This window comes from Amia ocellicauda, chromosome 19 (genome assembly GCF_036373705.1).
Source record: "Amia ocellicauda isolate fAmiCal2 chromosome 19, fAmiCal2.hap1, whole genome shotgun sequence".
NCBI lineage: Eukaryota > Metazoa > Chordata > Actinopteri > Amiiformes > Amiidae > Amia > Amia ocellicauda.
Window position 1 is genome coordinate 8,560,858 of NC_089868.1, and position 21,223 is coordinate 8,582,080.

The window sequence follows — 21,223 nt, forward strand, 5'->3', positions numbered from 1 at the left end:
GTTGATGTGACTTGCCAAAAAGCTCCAGTTTTGACTCATCTGTCCAAATGACATTCTCCCAGAAGGATTGTGGCTTGTCAATATGCATTTTATCAAATTCCAGTCTGGCTTTTTTATGTTTTTTTTTTCAAAATAGAAGTCCTCCTGGGTCTTCTTCCATGGAGGCCACTTTTGCTCAAAAAGCGACGGATGGTGCAATCAGAAACTGACATACCTTCACCTTGGAGTTCAGCTTGTATCTCTTTGGCAGTTATCCTTGGTTCTTTTGCTCCCATTCGCACTATCCTTATGTTCAATCTGGGGTCGATGTTCCTCTTGCGGCCGCGCCCAGGGAGGTTGGCTACAGTTCCATGGACCTTGAACTTCTTAATAATATTTGCAACTGTTGTCACAGGAACATCAAGCTGCTTGGAAATGGTCTGGCAGCCTTTAGCTTTACCATGATTGTCTATTATTTTCTTTCTGATCTCCTCAGACAACTCTCTCCTTTACTTTCTCTGGTCCATGTTCAGTGTGGTGCACACAATGATACCAACTGGCACAGTGACTACTTTCCTCCATTTAAATAGGCTGAATGACTGATTGCAAGATTGGAGACATGTGTGATACTAATTAAAGAAACTAATTAGTTTGGAATATCACTATAATCCAATTATTTATTATCTTTTCTAAAGGGTACCAACAAATGTGTCCAGGCCATTTTACAATATCTTAGTAGAATGAGTAATAAGTCATCTCTTTTCACAGCTTCTTTGCTTTATTCTATGACATACTAAAGGCATGCAAGTATACATGATGCAATAGCTTTTAATTTCATCACTTTTCAGGAGGAATGAAGCATCATTTCAATGAGCTGTAAGGGTACCAACAAATATGAGCACATCTGTATATAAAACACTTAAATATAACCCCCCCCCAACAAACTATAAAATCATCAATGTATTCGTTTAGTTTTCATCACAGAGGCAAATTGGTCCTCCATACATTTAAAGCCATTTACCCCATTTCGCATACCAGCAATTGCAGTACTCAACCACATGTTCTTCCCAGTACTGGAACTCAAGATGTCCATGGGCTTCTAATGAGACATTGACTGCCTTGCAAATTGATTTGAATGCACTGCAAACCCACAATGGAAACAGCTGAGCTCCAGAGTCAAGTAGTAGGTGTACCCAGCTATCCCATGCCTTTAAACCCCGTCTCACAGGCACAGTCTGAAGAAGCAGCGCTGGCACAAGGTGTAATATCAGGTCTTATTCACAACATTCACATTCAGCGAGAGGCTTGTTAATTCACACGAGCAAACTGAAGTAGGATAATTGCTCAAACAACCCCCCCCCCCCATCTTCACAAACACTACCATCACCAGCCACCACCCCATAAGGGGAAGCCAAAACAGGCTGGTCATCTTATTTAATCAAGTTCTGAATTACTGTGTGTGTCTCGTTTTCCATGCCTGGAAACCATATCACAACAGAAGTACAGATAAAAGAGTGGCAGTTGTGCTATGAAATGAAGTTAAATAGAACAGATGGGAATGGGGGGGGTGTTAGAGTAGGAAACAGGCACATGTTAGAAGATAACGCTTGAAGCGCGCACACACAAACAAGTGTGCACAGAAGAGGTAGAAAGGAGGAGGCAGCAGGTACTCATTCTGTGTTTAATTAGGAACCCTTTCAAGAGGCTGCAATGGAAACACTGCCCACTTTGTGCCTCCGTAGTACACACTGCAGCTGTGTACAATCCATCGTAATTAGCTGAGCACTGGTAGGACTTGCAGTGCTTTTTGAATGCATGGGGGGAAAAATGTACGGGGGGGTGACAACTAAAATGTATTGCCCTCAATTACTTTTCAAAGTTGTTTTCAAAGATTTGGCTTTTAGGTGCTAGTAAAACCCACCTGAAGAACACACACCACTCTCTCCACACACTAAGCGACAACAGGTAAGGTAAGCGACAACAAATAGCTTCCCCATACCTCTACAACCATCTTCCTACTTTTATAGATTGCAAGCAGCGTCAATGGTGCGCTTGCTGAGTGCATACCATAATCATAAGATGCAAAACAGTATCTACACAACAGTGAACAAGAAGGAGGAAAACATCTAAAAAGAAGAAAATCTGAGAATCGTCATTTCCTAACCAGCAATTTCAGTTCCTTATCAAATGTCGCCACATCAAAGGAAACAGTAAATACATCTTCAAGAATCTTATAGGACAGAGGGAGTTGCGACCTGAAATCGTTCACCAAGAGGAGGAGAATGCAAAAAAAGTTAAAAGGTCAAAGAGAACTGGATACATCTTTGACTGGCACATTAAACAATGCTTCCATATTTTGGTTTCAAAAGTAAACAGTAGGTGAGAAGTTACAAAGATGAAACACAAAATTGTGTAGGGCCTATAGTCAAACATAGAGGTGGTATCAGTTAAGTTTGGGGCTGTGTTACTCATGAACAAAAGGGAGATGTAGCGAAGACATAATATCATCCCATTCATCAGTGTCATTTAATAGCCACAGGATCGGGCCTTGTCTGTGAGGAATGCTTTTTCTGCCCAATAGCTATTGGAGACCCTTCCTTTATAATGTAAAATCTAAGAACATCACAGAATATATCATCTTTAATCTCAGAGTCTCCATTATTATTAAATTATTAAATAGTCCTTGTCATGTGAACAAGCCGCAACAGGAATCGGTACCGCAACTCTCGTTTTCATCTCACATTGCACATACTGAACGACAGCACATTCAGAACTTCATTAACAATAACCTGAATTGCAAAATAACTACATCTGTCATTTTACCATTTACCAAACACAGCATGGAACAGGTTTATCGTGAACAGAAAAAAATCGTGCTCTTGCTTTGTTTCACTATACCGTTTTGTGATGCACACAGATGCTGTGAGCGCAATGTCTGTACCCATTCATTAATGGCTGCTTCTAAAGTTTAACTTTGTTCCCTCCAGAGCCCTACAGCCTTTGTCTTTAGATCTGGCAAATATTAGAAGAGCAGAAAGTGGCAGGGCACTCTTTACATAATTAACCATTTACTGCGAATGTTGACCTAATATGCAGGCTAAAAGTAGTTTGTTTCAAAAGAACTAGTGGCTCATATGCAAACACTTCCCTGTCTAGTGCCAAAACTGGAACCAGGTGTTTTTTTATAAGTGTGTAGACATATAAACAACAATATAAACACACCACAAAGGTTAAAAGTGCACATATGTATGGTTGAACATATGGTTTAACACTTACTGTGACAGGCTGCTTTTTAGGGACTCATAGAGATGCTGTCATGGTTACTGAAGGTGGGTGGGACCACATACTTGAACACAGGAACCCATGAATACTGTGTGTAGCCTGAGGATGCATTTATCTATAACCACTTAAAACAACCTTTGGCAGGTGAATAAAGAGGAATTAATGAACTGCAGCCTGGAAGAACGATGCATTTCTAAAATTGTTCAGAAAAAGACAAATGGGAAAAGAAAGACTAGCAAGAGGGAGCCCCAACCTGGGCAATAGGTGCCTGTGAATAAGAGTAAGATTCCATGTGTACGTGCCTTCCTTTCTTTTATTGTTATTGTTTGGATCTTGCTATTTTCTACAGGATGAAGGGGAATTACATTTTTCATTCATTAATTCTTTCAGCCAGCCCACTTTCATACCATATGTATGCTACATTATATATTCATATGTACATAATGACTAGTTCACAGTACAGCACCTATATGAGGCACATTCTAATGCTTCTTCTGCTGGGCTTCCTAGGACTAATAGGTCAAGGCACACAGCTGTCCTCACTTAGTCGGTCAGATGTAAAGTGGCTGCCTTTAGCAACGCCCAAACTTGAATACATTAGCAGCAGAAGCAGCAGAGAGCAGACAGACTGTTATCTGATACAAAAGGTGACCTGACACACACTTGGGGCTATGAAGCACATTTGTTGTGCAGTATATGAATTCAACCATGCTGTACACAGGATTGTAAGAGCTGCTAATATTCTAACTCCACATTCAACATTTCATCAGAAGCTGTCCATTATATTGCCAAAACTGCATATGAACAATAAGCCATTCTAATATATATGTTTTAATGTTACTCCTTGCAGCAGAAGTTATTTACTTGGAATCTAAAAATTCTTTGAGAATTTCAAGATTTAAATTTGGAAATTGTTAATTTTGATTCTGTGCTAAAATATAATATAAACACAAACACATACACACACACACACATATATAATATCATATATATACAGCTCTGGAAAAAATTAAGAGACCACTCCAAGTTCAGAAATGAATGTTAAGTGGTCTCTTATTTTTTTCCAGAGCTGTATGTATATGTTTATATGCATATACACATATATATGTATGTAAAGCGATCAAAATATGTAAATAAAATTAGGAGTCTAAATTCACAGAAGCCACATCCAGGATATGCGTATATGTTATATTGAAATAGGATTTGCACATTTCTCTAGTGAATAACATGGATGTAGGATACTCTGATTTTGTTTCTATTCTTTACCATCATCACATATTTCCTGTCCGTCTTTCATAGCTTAAAAGCAAACAGATAGTGACTAAAGGAAAGGATACGTGACAGAACAGAGGTGTTCATCTAACCAGTTTCGGCTTTAATGAGCACAAACCTCCCGCAGAGGGAAGGGGACAGCAGTCGCTGTGTAACTGGGCCACTACCCTTCCTCGGCAGAACCAGCAGGTCTGCAGTGACGCACACCTTGGTGGAGACAACAAAGAAACAGAGGTGTGCCATTGTCTTGAAAACCACACTGATGCCAGACAGCTGAAGCGAGGCAACATTTGTGAAGGATATGAACGGGGGAAAACCCTAGCAGGAAGAAGAGAGCCAGCAGCCTAGAGTACTGGAGCCTAAGGCCCTGCCAGTGACAGCAGCTCTATTAAGAGAATGAGCAATGAAAGTCATGCAGCAGAGTGCCTGCATGAGTGGCCTCACGGCCCATTCCTCACTGCCTTTTTCTTAAATCGTTCAGGGAACATTTCAGGACGCTAGTTAACCTCCACGAGGAAATGTGCCAGGGCCCTGCAAATGTAATTTATATCACTGCAGCACCTGTGGTTGGGATGCTATTAGGAAAGCCTGAAGAGAGATAGAGCGAGAGAGAGCGAGTGTAAATGCATGCAGTGCTCTCAAAGCAGAAACAATCACTAGAAACGGAAACACACATGGAGAGTTAATGACCAAAGCGGCAGAGTTAGGAAAAAGTAGAAATAGTACAGGGAAAGGGTGCAGGGTACAAAAATACTGATGCATTTCACACTGTTTACCCCTGAGGTTGCAAGTTCATTAGGTCCACACATCCGGGAAAACTTCAGGGATGGGCAACTCCAGGTCTGGCAGGCTGTAGCCTCTTCTGGTTTTCCTTCCACTCCAGATCTTAATTATTTAATTGAACTAATTATCTGGATGATAATTCAAACCACCTTCCCTTCTCAGGTGTTAATCAGTTGCTAATTGAAAAGTAGATCAAAATCCCACAGGAATCCCTTGATTACTGAAGTTGGATGCGGGCAGACCTGCTCCAGAGCCCCCCAGCCTATGCCTGCTATGAAAAATCACAGAGCTGTCAGCTGTGTCACTCTGCCTCCATAGCCTTTGAGGAGCTCCATTTCTCTCTCCAACACCATACCACACTTGTGAGAACTAATGAATGCATAAATTCAGTGGTGCCCTCAAGTGGCCAGATGTGCAAAATGCAGACTGCATTCAACCTGATCTGTATATAAGGACACACTTCAGATCCATTTTAGTTTCAAGTTTTTCTGCTGGTTTTGTAAGGTAAGCAAACAAGCAACAAGAGACACTTCAGTTCAGATCAGAATCTCTGCTCATTTAAACTGCAGTTTAAAGTAGCAAGGCCCGGAGCAGAACTCAAGGAGGGACTCTAAGGCCAAGACGTACATATGCACATTGTGCAAGAGAAGAGAAAGTGGTGGGTTTTCAAAAAATTTGGCCTTGCACCTCACAATGAAAAACACAATGAAATGGGGCAAGAGTCCTTTACAGCAAATAACCACAATGATAATGTATTTTTGTGAAGATGATGGGAAGAACAAACCAATTGCTGTAACGACATCTTTAAGAGCACGTTTTGGAGGAACCATGTTATTGGCGGTTTAATTTAAGTCTTTCCAATTAATGCCTGCAAGCAGTTGTAGCAAATATTTTCAGTTGTGTCCCAATGGCAAAAAGGCAAGTGGAATTTGCTTTGGCTTCTTTTTGAATTCTGGTTTTCCAGCTCGCACGCATCGGCAGTGTTTGTTCCTCTCACACATGGATACAGAGAACGTTTTTTTTTATTTCTGTCTCCCGCAGCATGCCCACGCACACTATGTTGTGAAGCAGAGAGGTGCCGGAGCCCAGGTTTTTTTTTTTTAACTAGCCTTGAGGCTGGTTTGCAACACACCAAGCTGTTTGGCACATCAAGGCATATGCTGGGTGGTGTGACACGTTCTCTCCGATTCTCGTCATGTGTCTCAAGAAAGCAACAGCAGCAAAGACGCCACGCACACCACAAAGAAGCGCGGTCAAGCAGGCGGAGGGGAATGCGGCGGCTCGATGCAGCGCACGTGTAAAAGCTCCTTTTGTGTACCCATTTCGATGTCTTCGGAAAGGGAGTTATTTATTTATTTTTGGCAAAGAATCGAATCCAGTATCCCTGGGAGAGGGGCACAGAGAGGTTGAGTCTCAGCATTACTGAGGAAAGCAGGCGATTTCAGCCCTGCTGGCTCTCTTTCTGACAGTGACAGTAGCCCCAGTGCCCACTGCGTTGGCATGGCGGGGAGACTGATAGCCTCAGCAAGGCGCAGCTTCGCTCTAATTAAATGGATTGTTTTCACGCTCTGCATCTGCAAGGTTCTAATTCCATGCCTGTTCATAATCCCATTACATTTCGTTTTTTGTTTTTCTTAATCACTTTTTTCCTGCATCTGCATCCATACCTTCCCCAGCTCACACACACAAGTATACAGACGGAGACACAAAACACACACCCCATTTTGCCCATTGTATGTAGGACAGAATAATCTCCTTATGTCCAAAAAAGGCTGCATTCTGATCAGGGAGTGAGATCGCAATTAATTGGTAGGACAGCGAGAGTATTTGTGACGCATTGCTGTTTAAGTTCATACACACAACCATTTTTCTCAATAAAACCACTCGCTCCAAATAGAACAATAATTCACTTCTTTTTTTTTATTTATTTCTGGAGTGTCCATTAACCAATGGCCAATATTCAAATCCACAACCATCGTAATGAATCACTAACTGCCTTGTGTAGCGGCTTTGGCAGATGAATTGTGGCAATAAAAGAGCAATACATAAACGATAGGGTTTGGCTTCCTTTTTCCCTTTGGTAACTGAAGACACTTAAAGGTTTGTTAATCATGTTCAGTTTCTTTTAGTCTGCGACATATTCAGAGTGTCTTAAGTGCTCAAGTATCAATATATATGGTCAAAGTGCTTTTTGAAAATGTTTGCTGTTGCTTTTCATCCCATGCCAAAAAACTGCTCTGGACAAACTTTCCGCTCAAGCCATTTGCGGAGTGTCCCAGCTGCCCACTCAGCCTCTCGCGAAGCAGGTGTTCGCCCCAGCGTGGCGGCAGCTCCCAGGCATCGCTCACAGCTGTGCCTCCCTGCGCCAGCGCCCAACTTACCCTCTTAGGCTTATCGTGCGGGCAAAGATGGCAGCCGATTTCCCCAGTGTTTTCCAGCATTATTATTTAATTGAAAGGTGATTCAGAGAAATCATCTTTGCAACACTTAAGAGAGAGTCCAAGCGGATGTACTAATTATACCAGAAGTTTATTAAGGATTAGAGAGATCCTTCAGCTTAATGCCTCTAATTGTGTCCTGGTTATCTCCTGCAGAGACAGCTGTGGAATTATCTAGAGGCAGCAAGTGATACACTACACGCAGGGAGGTAGTACCATGTGTGGGGTACCGGGATTATATATATAGATCTGTTTGTGTATGTGTGTATGTATGAGAGAGGGAGAGACAGAATGTGAACGAGAAAGAAAGGGCAACGTTTTTGTTGTTGTTGTTGTTGTTGTTCATGTTGTGGTTGTTGTTGTGGTTGTGGTTGTTGTGGTGGCTATAATTTTAACATCTTTTGAAGGGATCAGATATCAGCGGCCATTGTCCCGGCTGCCATCTCGCTGACAAGCAGTGCAAAGCCATCAGAGGCAGGCTGAGCAGATAAGGGTTTGGGAAAACAGGAGCCGATTTCCTTTCCAAGGGTGTGACTAATAAAGACAGACAGCTTGTGTGAAGGCTAGGCTGCGGCACTGCCAAATCTCGGTGGCTGGGGAAGAGAGCTGCTCATTTCTGTCCTCCAGTAATGCTTTTTTTGTTGTCTACTATCTTCCCCACAACATGAGCGTGTATCGCTGGAGCGCTCTCTCACGACTGTTTTTACCGAGATCCCCATTCTGAATTTTACATCTTCATTCCTACCCAAACCCCATTTCTCTTCCCCTCAGGACAGAGAGAGATAGAGAGAGAGAGAGAAAAAGGTGGGGGATTTGTACAGAATGTATGAACAAAGAAAATGTCTTGCATATACTTATTTGTTACATCTTCAAAATCATGTGATAAGAACGTAATCTCTTCATGCTGAAATGCAGCTTGACCTGGAGCCCCCAACTGCATTCCCTGCTGCTGCCTGCGGTCTCAGGTGCCACACACAAGTGTCCAACTATTGTCTCTTGCGGGTTAAAATTCGGCAACACCCATTTGTTAATTCTGCTCAGTGCCTTCAGACTTACTGGCAATTGATGGTGCCACAATGTGTGCAGGGACCCACACAGAATGAAAAGCACTCAGAAAAGCAGTATATATATATATATATTTACCTAATATATATACACACACATATATATTTTAGTCGGCATAGATATATAATTAGGTCAAGTGAAGCACTCCTTGTCTTGTGTACTGGCGTGAGGTACATTTTGCATGACACTTTGCTTCCATTACTATCTCCATAAAAATGAATGATGTGTTAAGCATACCTTAAAAATAAACAACGAAGAGAATAAAACAACAACAAAAACAAATCATTGTAATAATAACAAAATAAAATAATGAAAAGGTCCTTAACCCTCTCCCCTCTCTTTCTCTACTTAGATAGAACATATACACATATTTTCATGTCTCACTGGGGAACCCCAAAATGTTTTGCCATGACTTGCAGACATGAGCTATCTCAGACAGTGGTCAGATAGTGGAGAGATACAAAGAGCTCTGTGTTCTAGGAAGGGCCTAGACTTCTCTTGAAGACAGGTCTCTCTTCCCCAGGCAGGTCAACAGCATCGAGAGCATGGTGTGCACTAGGAACTGCAGTGGAACAGACAAGGCAGCACACTGTAACAGCAGTCAGATACTCATGCACTACACAGACACGTAATGCACATATCCCAGTTTAGTTTTAAATATATAATTTTCTTAATTATTTTGTGTTTTGGTAATTAGTTTGCCAACATATTTTTAAAATAAATTTACAAATATTATTTAAACTAATTTAAATAACATTATCTGTGTTATTAGAATGTTGCCAGTAGAAATGTATCTTTATAAGCGTGTCATATATGGCCCATCCTGAACTGGAGCAATGGCGCCCCTTGGTGGCCACTGGGAGAAGATACACAGGACTATTTGTATTAATATTCTCAGCAATAGCTTTCTGTTTTAGCATTTTTTAAATGAAGTGGTGGTGGTGGTCTGGGGAGGGGAATTCAAATTCTGACACAAAGAGGAAAACCTATTCAATTAATTTGTATCATCTGCTATTTGACAGTAGACCACGCTTACCATGAATTCTGTATTGCAGATTCCATTTGAAATCTCTGTGATAAAGGCCTACTGCTTTTCTAAAGACACCACAGTGCTGCTGGTACCCCTGTACCTGGCCGAGAACTGGCAGCTATAAGCTGAATTCCGCTACCTTGCCCAGTGTGACACTGCCACTCAGGAATACAAGAGACTGACCTTGAGACCACCTCTGATGGAATGAGAATAAGCTAGAAGCTACCTTGACCTAGCATTTCACCCTTGACCCGAGTGTGAGATAAAACCTGGCTGAGGCAGCATACAAGCTCATAGCACTGAATGCCTGAAATGCAGAGACATATGGTGACAAACACATACCACGTCCAATAATATTAATGATAACAGTAGTAATAAAAAGAATAATGGCGGTAAAATCAGTCCAGTGCTTTGGCACCCTCCTCTCCTGTGATGCGCTATGATAAAGGTTTGTCTCAGAGGTCTGTCACCCTTTTAACCTGCTGGCAACTTATTAGATAATGGGATTCACTCCACATTCAAGGCAGCTTGGAACAGGAAGCTGGAGCTGAGGGTCACGCAGGGGTCGCCTTGCCTCCCGTGTAAACCCAGCATATTACATTCTTAGCATAAATTGGTTATGTCAAAGCCCGGCTTCAGAAACAGATGTGGCTGCAGGCTACAAGAATTCTATTATCCGAGACGTTGCAATGCGGACCCGCGCACACAGTTCCTGCATCCACACAAACACAGCAGGGCTCCTAGATCTGGATGAAAGACTCTGGGAAGACGGTACGGTCGAAACAAAAATAACAAACAGCCAAGGCATGACAGAAGGGGGGTGCAGACTACGAGAAAGACTATTACAGGGGGTACTGTATGTGGGTACACATTTGGCACAACTATGACAAGGCCAGCAAATGTCTTTATTTTAGTCCATTTCCACCATATCTGTACTATAGTTCGTTAGATGTGTTTGCCAATACGAAAGACAGCTCCTGCAGAGCTTCCCAATTGATTGCAGTAATTATCTTTATATACACTGTAATTCAAAGGTTGTTAACAACAAACTGGGGAGGAGACCAAAACCAAACAAGCACAATCAAAACAAACAAAACAACAAAAACTTCACTACACAACCAGTAACTTTCCTATGCACCAAGCAGAGTAAAAGCAAGGGACTGATTATTGAGGCATAATAAAATCCAGAATACAGAAATCAAACATATTATGTACATTTCCTTTTTGAAACTGCAATGTAATTGTAGATGTAATGTTCTCAATACAGAAAAAATCACAACTGACAAAAGTCCTCTCTTGGGGCCTTGTGTAAGATGAGGAAAAACAATAAGATATTTGTGTGTAACAAATCTATTGGAGGGGATAACCGAGAAGATCACACGGTTTCACTCTATTCTCAGAAATGCAGGGTCCAGTCATACCTATAGGTCGGTGTTTCATACCTGGCGAGAGTTCTTAAAGATGTCACTCTGAAAGAGCAGACAGGGGGAGCACGTTACTATCTGTTCAATGAGAAAGTTCAGTTATTCAATAAATACGTTCTTTGCAAGTTGCTTGAATTGCCAGCTGGTGCTTTGCTATGCTGTCTATCCGTCACCAAAAGAGCATCCTTCTTCCTTCTTCCTTATTTTTCTGAAAGTAAGGAACCAGAAATACAGTAGACTCTTTGTAACTGAAGGGACTGAACTGAATTGAAGATTCCAGATGGACTGAAAAAAACAAACATAAAAGGACAACTGGTACTGTTTCTAAATTTGAGCAAGAATTTATCTATGTTTTCTGTGGAAGAGTACAGTTTCAGTTTGTCCATGAGAACAAAAAAAACAACAACTTAGTCTTACAGATAATTTTCAAATCTGCATATGTTAATAAAACATTTTCTTTAAACAATTTTATTTAAAATGTCCTCATAATTAATTAATGGTAACTTGATATGCTTACCTACTAATTTATATCACAAACTGAAATTCTGACAAGGCCTAGCTTTCTCAGTGATCCCACACAGTTCAGTTCTTACACTAAAGCATGGCTGCACGGATTGAGGTATAAAGGTGTTTACTGTGCTCTGTGCTATTTTAATGAAGTAAGCACACCACCTACTGTTGGGATTAGTCATCTACACACAGTGGAATAGAGGTCATTCTTTTCTGAACAACCTTTGTAAAAGGGCTATACAACACACTACACCAAAATAAACTATTTACAGTTTCCTTCTTATTGAATGAATACCACATATTTCCTCCTTCAGTTAGGACAATCTAACACCAGTTCATTCAAGAAACACATTATACTGTTATTATAACTTATTATATTTATTTATGTATTTATTTTGTATGCTAATTATTTTTTCATTACAAAACATTCTATTTACACCTCATAACCAAAAAGAATAAATTAGACGCATATATTACATACTGTAACATGATAATGATTCAATCCTACCCCTACTATACTGGCCTATCCCTATCTTTAACTTAACAAAAAGACACAAAGCCATTAAAGTTACCATAAACACACATATCCAAATGACTGCAATCTCTAACTGGGACAAAAGGCAGCAGAACGTCATCCCTCAATGCCTCTCCCAACACCCTTAGCCAAATATGTGAAAGGTCTTATTGCGCAGGATGACACCCATATTTCAGTTACTGACTTCTAAGCCAGTGCCCTTTCACATCAATTATGTGCTGCTCTGCGCATGTGTGCCACTGTCCGTTTGTGCCAGCCTCTGAATGCATGCATCTGTCAAGGTGCGAGTGTCTGAGAGAACGCCTTGTCCACCACGTGCTGGAGCATTTCCATTTGTTCTACTGACAGTTCACCTTGTGCCCAACCTTCTGCCTCTGCTCTCAGCTCTCTCTCCACACACTTTGAAGGCAAGGGGGAATGCAGCTGATTCTGTCAGCCAAGCTCATTCATTGACTTGTTTGCTAAACTTGAGAACTTGTCAAATAAAGTTATTGTATCAGCTAGGAAGTGGGAACCAGAGCAGGCTGGATGCAGCTTCTGAGGCAAAGGTAAAAAGTATGGAAAAAATTGCCCAAAATCTGGTATATCCTGCTCTATAAGAGAATTAAATGTTCTATTTTGTATTTTTTACCATCATGATAATGAATGGAGTCCCCCTTCTACCTGTAAAATGATTTCACATTTACATATATTCAATATAAAATCACTAATCTTATGGTTGTAAAAGTTAAGATGTCTATTAAAAACTAACAGGCAAATCAAACTGGACAGTACTGAGTTTACATGCACCGAAGTTGACTTTATGTTTCCTTTAGCCAAGATTGGACAGCAAACTGATCAACATTTAGAGACTGAATAGTGTATAACCCTCTTCAAAGTCTTCCTGTAACTATTTTTAACCAACCAGAATGCAAAGGTAAGCTAATCTGCATCTCATATTTATGACATCTCATCTCACACAAACTTGATTCTGGTGACAACTACACTTTTAAATACTATGGTATAAAAAGGCTGCTGGGACGTGACGAAGTCCAAAAAATCACTTTCCTGTTGTTGTTTTTGCTTCTCATTGTTTATTAGCAGAAAGTGGTAGATGTACTGTAAGTGTGGGCTGGTGGATATGCGAGTATGTGTTGGAAGGGAAGGGTTAGCGGACCACACAGAAAAGACAAATTGGAACAAGGAATGTCCGGCCAGTGTTTGGATTTTGTTGCTTCACTTTCAATAAACTTGACATCCAGTAACACAGAGTCACCCCTCCACCCCCCCGCACTGCAAGATCAGCCTTCCTTTGCCCGTTTCCCTTCACTAGAAGTAGTTAGGAAAAAGCAGTGCCCTCCTGAGTGAACGGGTCAGCACTTTTTATTTCCTCACGGCCCTCCCTAATGAAAAGCACATGCCGGTAGTAAATCTTGGCTCCTCCGCTCTCCCCATTAACCCAGAAGATGTTCATAATTACAGACTCGTGCGAGCTGGGTGGGAACTTATGTACTAATCTGAGTGCAGAAACACAAAGACACAAAGACAACAAACAACAACTATTGGGTTACTATACATAATTCCTCTGAAATATACTCATATATGAAAAAAAGTCCATCTTAATGTTGATGGAAATCGATCAAGAAGAAATGTGTTTAGTGCAGGACATTTCCACGCTGACCTGCTGCTTTATCCTTGTAGCAATTATTACTTCAACTTTTGGATTTGAATTGTCTAAAAGGCGGCTCCAGCTTGACCCTTCTAGTGCTGCTGAACATACTGACACCAAGCCCCAGCAGGAGACCTAAAGACAGACTTTGGGCTTTTGAATCAGTTAAATAATTTATTCTTCCGTTCGCCGTAAAATATATTTTGCTGGAATTTGTAAACAATTGTTCAAATTTCTTTGCATTTTATTAAACTTTTTCATTTTGAGCCAAGGTTAAAAAACGGATTATTATAATTATGTTTATTATTATTATGATTATTAGTAGCAGTAGTAGTATTTACCAGAACCAAAACTACATAAACTACAAAAAAAAAAATAACTAGGCTAAATTAAATAAAACCTTTTTAGTTATTAAAATTTCTTAATTTACTTGCTTAAGTAACAAAAGCAGTATTGATATTTTGCCTTTGGGTTTTCATTTGACTTTTATGTGATAATGCTTATGTACCACAGCTCCAGCAGACATCTGGGCTCTCTGGGGTGAAAAGCCATGCATCTCAATCTCCCTGCTGCTTTGACCTGGGAGAATTAGACGGTAACTGAAGAAGCCGAAGGGTGGCTCGAACATTTATCACTCAGGGCAGTGGTTATGCAACCCCCAAAGCCACTCAGCCCAGGAAACTAAAAACCGCTGCCTCAGACAAGGGCCTCACTGATAAAACGCATCCTTCACAGGTTCCGCCACAAGCAGCTTTCACAGGGAGAAAAAAAGAGAGAGAAAAAGGTGCATTCATTCTCATCAATGGTCGCCGCGGATGTTTCAGATATTTTCCTTTCTAATCTACTGGCACTGACACTAACAACCATATTGGGTTTCATTTCTGGTCCACCCGGTCGGTTCTTTCATCCAGCTGAAAAAATGGGACGACTTTCATCCTCCTGGCTCCATATCACATGCCCGCTCTCCCCCCAGAGCAGCGCTATGTTAGCAGCTGATCCTCTTCCAGCATATCTGACGTGATTTCGATTCATTGTAGCCTCAGTGCACAACTTGGGAACTCTAATCTGAGCAATACTGTGCCATACGCCAGCAAAGAAGAAAACAAGAGATTCAGCCATTCCAGCATGGTGGCATCAAATCCTCGGAAAACTATTTTCCGCTTTGAATTTGAACGCTGGACCAAGTGATGCCACAGCGAATGTGGAGAGTGTGGTATCCACCCGAAAATATGAAAAGCTGTAAAGGTGCTTTAATTGAGAGTCCAGAACTGACATCCTCAAAAGAAAGCAGTCTAGTGAATTGCATTGCAATGATTTATCCATAATAGGTGAGAACAAATATCAAAGGAGACCAGAGCATTATTGTGGAAATCCTCCATGACCAATATAGACAACACAAAAACGCCTCACTTGGTGCTTTGACTTGTCAATGACATTTAAGTTGATTTCATGTGAATGCCCATGATGCATATTACATGTGTGTTTGAACATTCCTCTCTCCACAGAGTAGAAACTATACAGGGTACAACAACATGATATTTTCCAAACTGCTCCAACAACATGCCATATTTCTGTTCCCAACATGGTTGCTGTTGACTCATCTTGGCTGAAACCTCTCTTTAAACAGAATGTATCGGAGGGTCTTTGATGTGGACTGGTATCCACTGCAGGCTACACAGCAGATTCATTCAAAACAGGACTTCTAGGAAGTCTCCATTTGACCTCCAGCCTCCACAGGCCACAGGCTTGGATATGTCAAAGATTGAAACTGACGCAGCTCCAGAAATTACCTTCCTCCCATCACACCTCCTCAGCATCCGCCAGGACTCCAGGTAGGTGTCCCTTTAAATGCTCTGTATTCCCTGGGTTTCGTGAGGACTGTTCAGTCTGAGTAAGTAGTGCGTCCAAGATGTAAATAGCTGCTTGCTTCTTCTGTTCAGTGTTTTGACAGGATGGGAACACCAATGAAAGATACAGCACATCTGACTTTAACAACAGGACCATCTGTTAAAGCAGGAACAATTAGTCATAATCTGATTACTTCTATGGCAAGCTCCAAAGTGTGTCTTTTTTCTTTTCTTCTTTTTCTTTTTTTAATCTACAGAGACAGCTATGATGGGATTGGATATTTTTCAACATAACAAGAACAACTAATTCAAGATTATAAGGGCTTGGATTAAGAATAAAGACCTAAGGTTTGAAGTTTGCAAGGGCGTTACCTTCATTTTAAATGTGTGCTGTAGTGGGGGACAGATGTTAAAGCATTGGGGAATCATTTTTTGACCTTCACCCAGACAACTTGTCTTAATGTACATTACATACATGAGTGTTTTATGATTCACTAGTGACTCAAAAGTATACAAGCAGGCAGTTCTTAATGAGACAAAAAAGTAATTATATTGACTTGACACAGACTGCTATAACCACTTATGTATCCTATATACAACTTGGCTTTCAATATAGCTCCGGTACTGTACATATGAGGAGGTGGGTATTTTGGCATACTTAAGGCTATAATAGGAGGGAATTTAAAGAACTCAAATAATTGCATTTTGAATATTACTAACCTATCCACACTGTTGTCTGCTGATGTCCCAGAGAGAGCAAATCAAAGCCAATGCTCAGAAGCAGCGTTACAATCACATACAACACAGTGATATCAGTCACATACAAGCTTTGTTTTGACTTCGAACAATTAAACATAGTTGTGATAGTAAAACAAACAAGCATTAAAAATAAGCAAAATAAAACTAACTCTAGTATCTTATCTGGGAGATTCTGAAAAAAACTCCACTGTGTGCTGGTCTGTTTCATCACGCTGAGCACCATCACTCTTATTTTTACAGTTGTTTAAGATCTACGAAGGGAGGAATTTATTATATAGCTTCCCATCATCATAAAAAAAAACTGCTGATCTTACTATATTTCCATACAATTAAAGTTTGATATTGAAAAGGTTTGCAGGCACATTAGGCACCTCGGCTTCATCCCTCAGAGGTCAACATTCATACCGATTCAGCACAATCACTTTCATTCTTTAACTGGGTGGCACAAGACATGACTGTGTCTTGTGTCTTTACGTAGTTAAACGTAGTTAAACGTGTAACATACGTGATGGAAATTATAAATACAAAAAGGATGTCTCTGGCCTGGGAATAACTATTGAGAAAAAGTATAAACAAAGGGAATCCCAATTTATTGGTACTTTAACTTTTATTGAGGGGAAAGTGTCATAGAAACTGGACTGGGTAGGTTTTAGGGACATCCTAGGGACATGGAGATGAAATTAATAAAACCAATTAAAATAAACTACATTTTTTTACATAGCTAAAATCCATGAGGGCTTACCCAGGAGGAAGAAAAAACCCCAAAACAAAACAAAAAAACATCTGACAGTGTTAAAATAAAAAAATAAAAAAGGGGCAAGCAAAGTGGCACATCAGCCCTTTCCGTCTTGCACAAGATAAGCAGCAGCCTCTGTTTGTAAACAGGATTTCTTCCTCTCTTCTCCTTTCTAGTCTCAATCCCATATGTCTAACTGGTGCCCCCCAACGTGTGAGCACTGCTTCAGATGCGCACAATCTGTCTGTCCGCAGCACAAGAAATACACACACACGCACACACACACACGTCACATAAATGTTTCATGGAAGGCCTCCGTGATGCCTCTGCCTGAAACGCTGGACTGTGAGGTTGTTTGCGTTTACACGACTCTCCTGAACATTTGCTGGTGATATCAAAACAGCTGCTCGTCGGAGGCCCTGGGAATAGGAGCATCATGAATATTCAGGTGAAGCCGCTGGAATGAACAGCTGTTAGTCGAATAAATGCCTTAACAGTTGTGTAAGGCCTATTAAGGCCTGTTGGGGATGAGATAATAAATTCCTTCGATGAAGTGCTGCAGCCACCCAAGTCTGCTCTTTCCACTTTTGATTCCATTATTTTGTTGTTGTTGTGGTGGTGATGGCGGTGGTGGCTCCTGGTTGCTGTTTTGTTTTTGATAGTACAGGTAGCAGCAGTGTGGGGCGGCTACCTCTTCAGATGTCAAAGCAAAGGTCTCCCGTGATAATCGTAAGAAGCATCTAAAAAGCTTGACATCCTCAACAGGAGCTGCCCACCCTGCTAACAACAAAGGACAAAATGAACCACTCGCTATTCACCTGCAGGCACTGATCACACGCAGTCTGTCGCAGCACACAGTGATCTGCTCTCTCTTCTGATCTTTGGCGATCTGAGAAATGCCACGATAAAATGGCTACTGCATTGCCAAGAAGCCAACTGCATCAATTTATTGCAGTTGCCAGCTCAGCCAAAAAATATACTTATTCCGAGATGTTTTATAGAATATTATAATCTCATGTTTCAACATTTAACAAGTGCCAGCAATGCAAATACAACAGATAATTTTGGGGGGGTAATATGTTCTCAGAAATATCATCAAAGGCAGCGCATCTTCCAGAAATATTGTTTAAATAATTTAGGGGATTACTGGACAATATACTTTTTAACACAAAAAAGATCAAAGCTCTAGTACCACTCGACTAAATGTTAATTTGTCGACTAATTTGTATTCATCCTTGTGCTACAGTAAGATATATACTCTGGGCTCTCTGGAATGTACAGTTAATATACAGATACTGTTGACTGCAGTGACAGCTCAATGACAGAAAATACTTCGCTCTGTAATCCTAAAAGCTTTCATCTACCTCAGTGGTTGAGTTTATGTTGTATTGGGATGTTGGCTTAGATGCTCGAGATTCATTTGTGCATAGCCATTCATAGCCCCCAGCCCCCACGTCAAGCCTCCATCCAGTCTTATTCCTGTTGTCAGTGAGAACTTGTTTGAAATGAGAGAGCAAAGGCACCCCCTAGCTTTGAAATAAGATTCAGCAACCACAGTGTTATTTTTAAGTGCCAATGTGTCCCTGCTACCACAAATGTTGTCTTCGAAAGGTCTGTCTGTATTGGATGCAAATTTACTTTTTCATAGATACAAGTAAAATGAGGAAACTATTAACACAAATGTTCTGCACAATTTCACAGAATTAAAAGGATCCCAATTTCAAGAAACATATACTTAGAAAAAGAAAATTATATAATAATAATAATAATAATAATAATAATAATAATAATAATAATAATAATAATAATAATAATAATAGAACCAAGGTCAATGTGCTGAAGTGCATACACTATCTTAATAGAAAGACAGAGTAATTTGACCAAAAGAACATTTACAGATCACGGAAGGAAATTAAAGTTAACCAGTGAAACACAGATGGCCAATATTTGTCTAAGAGATAAAAGTCTTTGTTCTTTCTGAAATACGAACTAGAATGTTCAAAAGATGGTAAGACTTTTTAAAATTTTTAAAGCCGACATGGTAGATAGCAATTGTCTTTCTGTTATATTTCAAATAATTGAAATTAAGTGTATGTTTGTGGGGAGAAATCACGAATTAGGTTACTGCTTATTTAAAATCAAATCCTATAAAACCTAACCTTTAATTTCCTTTCATTACTATCATGTGCACTTATATATATATATGAGTTCTTGTTCTTTCTCTGTAAATATTTTTTCTAAAAGCTGTTACTTCTGTATATAGTAATAATCTTTTCTGTTAGGCACATCTTGTTAAAGCTGAGGGAATTTTTCTATCAGCACAGACAAGCCCTCAAGCATGTTTCCAAACAAGTTGTTGGTGTATTTTTCAGGGTTAAATCAAGTTCCTTTGTAAACTTTTTTCCCCAAATATTACAATTATAGCATTCATTCTACACTACCAAGGGAATAAAGACAGATTCTTGCTTACTGTCCAGATGTTCCTCCAATGGAGAACAACTGTCTCTGAAAACCCGCAGTCCCATGTGGGATACATGTGGATCACATGTGAGTTTTGAAGATAAAATGCTTACAGCAAACTGCAAAAGTTAGGTAGAAATAACTTTATAATACAGAAATTACATTTAAAAAAAGAAAGTCAGCTCTATTCAAGTATTTATTTTCACATAGAAAAAAGCTTTTGCAAATACATATATTGTGCAAACAAGTCACACTGCTTCACAGTACTTCACACACTTTTATGTCCTGTCAATTGAACATTTCTAGGAATGCAATTATATTGATATATTGCAGCAAGCAGCAAGCAGCAAGCATTATCACTAATCCTCCACCATTGGTAAGTGAATCGGCTGGCTTTGATTTAAACATTACTACTGCATAGTGTTAATTACAGGAGACACTGGCATCCCCAAATGGCAAGACATGCTCTGAACATATGCCCATAAAGCACCCAACAGCCAGTTCCCAGTGAGCATTGCTACTGGGAGTACTGTTCTCTGCAGCATTTTGACTGTGTAACCATGTATCTGTTCTGGTCACAGAACTCTCTATATCAAAGGCTAAGCTGCCTGAGATTTTAAGAGAATATATAAATACAAGTGTCATTTTCATGCACTCGTCCTGCTATGTTGATATCCGATTGGTAGTGTCTTGTTAATCAGCATAACACACACACACACACACACACACAAATCATAAACCATGGATTATTACAATGGTCAGAGATTTGTATCAGTGTGATGGGAAAAATAAAAATGTAAGCAGTCTTGTGAGTTTTCCCCCATCCCCCCCCTCCTTTTCCTTCAAAATGGCCCAGTTATCAATACAATATGAGCCAAATCTGTTTCGGAAACTTTTGTGTCATGGTAGTGATGCAGAGGAAAGAACAGATGGGATAAATTAATTAGGCAATGTATGTTTAAGTAGAGAGGCATTTCTTTGCGTGAGTGGCCAAGGGGTGGAATTAAAAAAAAAAAAAAAAAAAAAAAGAAGAAGAAGAAGAAATGGGGACAGGAGAACTCCTTTATAGAATCTAAATGGAACCTGCATTTTCACAAGCCCTCTGGTATCATGTTTCAATGCAAAGTGGTTCAGAAAAAAAAAGGCAATCCGAGCCAGTGAAAAGCTCTGTGTTTACTGCTTAGTTCTTGAGACCTGAAAAGGACCCTCAAAACAAATAAACACAACAACTCAAGGAAGTTCAGCTGTTTTTTTTTTCTTCTTCTTTCTTTTCTTGAAACCTGGTTTCTGATGTTAGGTACACTACAATAAAGATATAGCCTAAGACAGATCTATCTTTCTGCTGACGTGTCTGGTTTTCAAGATTTATAACTCATATTATACAAATATATTTTTATTTAAGTCTCTGTAAATTGCCCTTTGAAATGCCTATATATTCTATAGACCTGTGTTAAT